The 6,000-nt window shown below is 43.8% G+C and overlaps 1 protein-coding gene across 1 annotated transcript in view; it reads right to left on the bottom strand.

The window, feature by feature from the left end:
• Positions 1-4,379, bottom strand: part of MGAT1 (alpha-1,3-mannosyl-glycoprotein 2-beta-N-acetylglucosaminyltransferase) — a 283,501-nt gene extending 279,122 nt beyond the window's left edge. The window contains exon 1 of the mRNA XM_078645757.1: positions 4,252-4,379. The gene's annotated coding sequence lies outside the window, so the exon portion shown is untranslated. The remainder of the gene's footprint in view (positions 1-4,251) is intronic.
• Between the last annotated feature and the right edge of the window lie 1,621 nt (positions 4,380-6,000).

Raw genomic sequence — 6,000 nt, forward strand, 5'->3', positions numbered from 1 at the left:
CCCGTCGTACCAAGGGATAGTAAGTTTCGCAAGGGCTATACGTGGACGCCCATCCCAAATCAATTGTCTTTGCAGACTCTCGATTTCTCTGACATAGGTAGCAGGAACATCGTCGAAAGAGTTCTGAAGGGCGTAGAGGAACTGCGGCAAAGACATCATTTTAAAGAGAGCAGCCCTACCCAGAGGAGACAGGGGCAGCTTACGCCAACGGGCCACGTCCAGTCGCAATCTAAGAAGCGGGGGGAGAAGATTACGCTCAAACCGGAGAGAGGAATCCCGGGTAATAAAAATCCCTAAATACTTGAAGCCAGACTGGACCACCTGGATAGGGAATCTGGCCGGCAAAGAGGGCAAAACACCCGAGAGAACATACACACAGGACTTAGCCCAATTAATAACAAGGCCCGAGTTAGCACCGAACGAAGTAAGAACATCAAATAAGACGTTCAAAGATTTACGCGGGGATGTCAAATAAAGAAGAATGTCGTCCGCGTAGAGAGAGACGCGGTCTTCAAAGTCCGGTGACCAGCGGATCCCTTTGAGGGAGGGTTCCCATCGAAGCCACGCAGCTAACGGTTCCAAGGCAAGCGCGAAAAGCAATGGAGACAGGGGGCAACCCTGACGGGTCCCTCTACCAAGGCTAAAGGGGACAGAAACTCTACCGTTCACCACCACTTGCGCTAAGGGTTCCACATACAACAACTTCACCCATCCAATAAATTCAGGTCCAAAACCAAATTTTTCGAGAGCTGCCCAAAGATAGGGCCACTCAACCGTGTCAAAAGCCATCGAGGCGTCTAACGAGGCCAAAATGGACGGCTCCGTCAGAAGCCCCGCCCTCGCAACAGCGCCGTGAAGACGACGTAGGTTAAGAGCCGTGTTGCGATGCGGGATAAATCCGGACTGATCCGGATGAACCAAGTCGCTAATGACCGTCAGCAGGCGGGTTGCCAGGAGTTTAGCCAGGACCTTAGGCTCAACATTTAACAGGGAAATGGGCCTATAAGACGAACAAAGGTCCCGCGGTTTCCCATCCTTGGGAATTACGACTATCGTAGCAAGACGCTGGTCATACGGGAGAATACCCCGTTCCCGGGACTCCAAAAACATGGCACGGAGATAGGGCGCTACCTTGTCAGGGCGTAGCTTGTACAGCTCAATTGGCAACCCATTCGGGCCCAAGGCCTTGCCCGAACGGAGCGAACGAATGGCAGTCGCTATTTCATCCGTAGTAAAAGGGGACTCCAACGAGACACGGTCCAGATCGGAAACACTGGGCAAAGCTATGTCTCGCAACAAAAGGCGAGAGTCAGCCACATCTCGTTCAGATATCTTTATTTGTTGACCTGCACCTCCAGCCCATTGTACACGAACTTCCATCATTTGTTAAAGATACCAGTCACTTCCTTCAGATTATTGAAAAATTAAACCAAACCTACACATTTGATGATGATACTCTTCTGGCTACATTTGACGTTATCTCATTATACACCAATATACCACATGAGGATGGGCTTATGGCGTTATCTGAAGCTCTTAGTAAAAGAACTGTGAAAAAACCATCAACAAATGTGCTTACCAACTTTGCTAGAGTTATCCTTAAATCCAACAATTTTACATTCAATGGTAAACACTATCTGCAGATACAAGGTACTTCCATGGGTACTCGGATGGCTCCATCCTATGCAAATATCTTCATGGGTAAACTAGAGAACAGTATACTTGCTACTTCTAGCATCAAACCACTGGTATGGCTACGATACATTGATGACATTTATAATATGGAATGCAGGAAGTAGAACATTGGAACAATTTACAGCTAATATCAACAATATCCATCCTACCATCAAATTTACCAGCAGCAATTCCAAACAGCAGCATCATCTGCCTTTTCTGGATGTGCTAGTCACCATTCATGAACACAAAATTACAACTGATCTGTACCACAAGCCTACAGATGCTCATTTGTATCTAAACTGGACTTCATGTCACCCTCATCACACTAAACTGAGCATCATCTACAGCCAAGCACTCAAAATAAGACGCATCTGCAGCAATGAGGAAACCGGTAAAGACCATCTACAGGAGCTTGCTACATTATTTAGAAGGCGAGGCTATCCTCTGCATATCATACAGCAACAAATTGACAAGTCTTTGCAGTTACCCAGAGAAGCACTTATTTGGAATACCAACGCCAGAAACAAAAGTGACAGAACTCCATTTGTAGTTGACTATCATCCATCAGCTCCCAACTACAGAAATATAATGCAAAAAACATTTCCCTTACTGTCCACTTGTGAAAAAGTGCAAAAGGTTTTTCCAAAACCGCCAGTCATTGCTTACCGCAGAGCTCCAAATTTACGATCTCTTATTGTGAGAGCTGAACTCAAGCAAGCTGTAATAAATGCAGGGGTTCATTGCTGTGACTCTAAAAGGTGCATCACGTGTGAATACCTTTTACAAACATCATCAGTTACTAGTTATGTTACCAGAAAGACCTATGCAATAAGGCAGCATCTTACATGTCGCTCAACATGCATTATTTATGTGATTCAGTGCCAACGGCAAAGCTGTAAAAAACAATATGTAGGCCAAACAATGAATGACCTCCGCACACGATTCAGGAACCACAAATCAGCAATAATTAATAAGAAAATTGACCAGCCTGTAGCCAATCATTTTAACCTTGTGGATCATTCACTATCAGATTTGAAGATTTTCCCCGTGGAACATGTCTCAAAGGAAGAACTACTGGACTCCAAGGAAAACTTCTGGATGTACCGTTTAAAATCATTGCATCCAGATGGACTGAACATTACTGACAATACATCCTGATTACTGCATATCTCAAGAACTCTCAGGACTGCATTGATTCCACATTCCAAATGGAATCTTCACTCATGATGCTTTTTGAAAATTCAGCTGTGTCATCTGTGCAGCCACTGAGCTTACCATCTTGAACCTACCTGAGGAAGGCGGAAGCTGAAACGTTGTAGTGGAAATATATTTTTGTTCTTTGGTGAATATATCAGTTTGAGTCACTTCTTTCTTGGATATTTTATTTCTTTGTGACTCATTGTATCCTTTGGGATCCAGATTTTTGCCCTGGCTGGCTGTTGTTTTCTTGTGATCCTTCATCTTCAAGTATATATATATATATATATATACACACACATATATACACACACACACACACACATAGATATACCATCATATACACACATATATACCATCCATGAGTAAATATACCAAATCGGAATCTTAAATAAGGCAATGTGGTATATTTAGCCAAAAGAGGGGTGGGCGGGTGTACATGTTTGATTCAGCAGTGAAATAAGCATCACAAAACAATTACTGAAAGATGTGTACCTAGACCTCTACATCATCTTATCACAACAAGCAAGGTCTTCCTTTTCAAGTCATGGAGATAAAACTCAAAAGGCATCAACTTCGTGATCAAGCTGTTTAGCCTCCCACTTTCAGTCGCACTCCGACTCTGAAACGACCCACAGAAATGTAACGTATTTTTTGATGTTGTGCTTTCTTAAAAGAAAAAGGTTTAAACCAACCCGGTAAGTTAAATAAACTGAACGCTCATTAACGGGGGTTTCCATAAGCATTCTAAAATCGCAGTAGATAGTTCAACTTTAAATGAAAGCTAAACTTCAGTGTAATATGATTGACGATGTGGTCTAGACTAGTGGCCAACATCGACCCTGTGGGTCTGGGTTTGAATGTGCCTCGCATTTTGATTAAGCGCCATTTGCCCAAACTATCATATGTGACACGCAATTCCATTTGAAAGATGTGCATTCCATGAACCGGTCCGAATGTAAGGAGTTCTACTTCTACATAAGGGTCAGAGATTGCTAAGTAAACAGCAGTGTGAAATCAATATCTGATAATACACTACCAGTATTTCATAATTACCAGCCTTAAAACTATAATTACAGGTGGGGCGGTTAAAAACCGGCCAAGGGACAATCCATCTTAACAGTTCAGAACCCTCCCCACATAACCCCTAAACCACGGCACACCTCACTCTACCATACCCTTCCGTCAAATATCCTAATAACCACCTCAATCCCCTACCCAACAGACCCACGGAGACCTTTTCCACCTATAGCCCTCCTCACATTACATAGCAAATCCCTGTATACGTCCCCAGTTACCCTTCAATAATGTTCCGAGGCTCCTCTTATTAATCAATTTTCTTCAGCCTACTACTAAGGAGACCTGTCCACTACTTACAAGGAGCCTCCGTGAATCCAGCCTCTTGTCCGTCGTCCGTGGCTGATCTTTTAAGAGATGGTTATTTGTCTGTGATTTAGCACTTCCGAGTCATAGAGCTACCAATCCCCATGCCTCATTTATTCTTGGCGCAAGCGGTACTACCAATGTGTAAAATGGCCTAGCATTGGACGCTCCTTAGCCAATCCAATCAATCCAGTTACAATTCCGAAGTAGTTATTGGCTATGGAGGCGGCGTGTGCTTTTATTACAGGTGTTGTGTAAAATGTGGTATCCCTACGGTATCTTGTATCCCCTGCTCTTCGGCACTTTTCGGAAACGAAATTCTACAGGATGCCATTTATTTTATTTATTTATTAATGCATTTTTATATAGCGCGGACTTTACCCGAAGGCGTCAGAGCGCTTCACATTAGGAACAGAAATGAAACATAATGAGAAACATTACAAAAGAACAGATTGCAAAAACATACGTTACTTACATAAGGTAATAGTGACAATTGTGAGCAAACAAAATACATGAGGTAGTAACAATTGTGAGCAAACAAAATACTTGAGGTAGTAAAAATTGTGAGCAACCAAAAATACATGAGGTAGTTAAAAGTGCACAAGAGGAAAAGTGACAAGTGTACAGTTATAAGAGAAGACAGAGTATAATTAGAGGTATAGTACTGCAATAAGTGCTAGACACTCCGGCACAAGAACAAGAGTTACGTAGGCAAGGTGGCACTTGTGCAAGTATCAAAGGTAAAAACATGTGAGAGGTAGCAACCGTGTGTTACAAGGGCAGAGTGGTGTGTGCATGTTACAAAAGGGCACCGAACACCAGTACATGGAAAATACTGCAAAAAGGCAGACACTCCAACCACAGGAATACACTGGGAAGGCACTTCCATGGTAATGGAAAGTAGAAATTATCAGTAGTGGGAAGTCTTCCTCACAAATAGCAAGAGGACGTGAATTACTTTTGGAGGTGTCTCTGGAGGAGGAGAACTTTGAGGTCCCTTTTGAAGGCCTGGGAGGAGGCGGTGGTCCGGAGCTGGGGCGGAAAGGAGTTCCAGATTCTCACTGAAAAGGATTGGGCCATTGTTCTTTCCTTCTTGAAAGTGGGAGGTTCAAGCAGTAGATTCTCCGCATTGCGTGAAGGTCTAGAGCCTCCAGAGAGTTTCAGTTTATTCGCCAGGTAGTGGGGAGAGGAGGAGTGCAAGGCTTTGTGGGTGATACAAGCGGTCTTGTAGATAGCTCTAGCCTCGAAGGGAAGCCAGCGGAGGGTGGATAACATCGGTGTGATGTGATCGCTTCTTTTGGCCCCATAAATGAAACGAGCTGCTGAATGGAAGACAGACTTAAGTGGGGACAGGTGAGATTTGGGGAGGCCAGTAAGAAGAGAATTGCAGTAGTCTAGTCTGGAGAGGACCAGCGATTGCACCAGGGTTATAAGGTCCTGCTCCGGTAAGAAGCGACGGATTCCCCAGAGAAGGCGCAGTTGGTAGCGAGCAGATTTTGCAATAGAATTGATGTGGGGAGTTAGATTGAGTTTTTTGTCTAGAATGACACCAAGGGATTTTGCACTGTCGACAATGATGGGTTTATTGTTTAGTAGATTCATCTGATCCATCCATGCTTGAACCGGGGGAGGAGAGAGTGAGGAGGATAGGAGGAGGAATTCAGTTTTGGAAGGATTCAGAATCAGTTGATGAGTTGACATCCAGTTTTGAATGGAGTCAAGAGTAGATCTTAGGATGGAGAG

The sequence above is a fragment of the Lissotriton helveticus genome, chromosome 5_1 (assembly GCF_964261635.1).
Source record: "Lissotriton helveticus chromosome 5_1, aLisHel1.1, whole genome shotgun sequence".
Taxonomy (NCBI): Eukaryota; Metazoa; Chordata; class Amphibia; order Caudata; family Salamandridae; genus Lissotriton; species Lissotriton helveticus.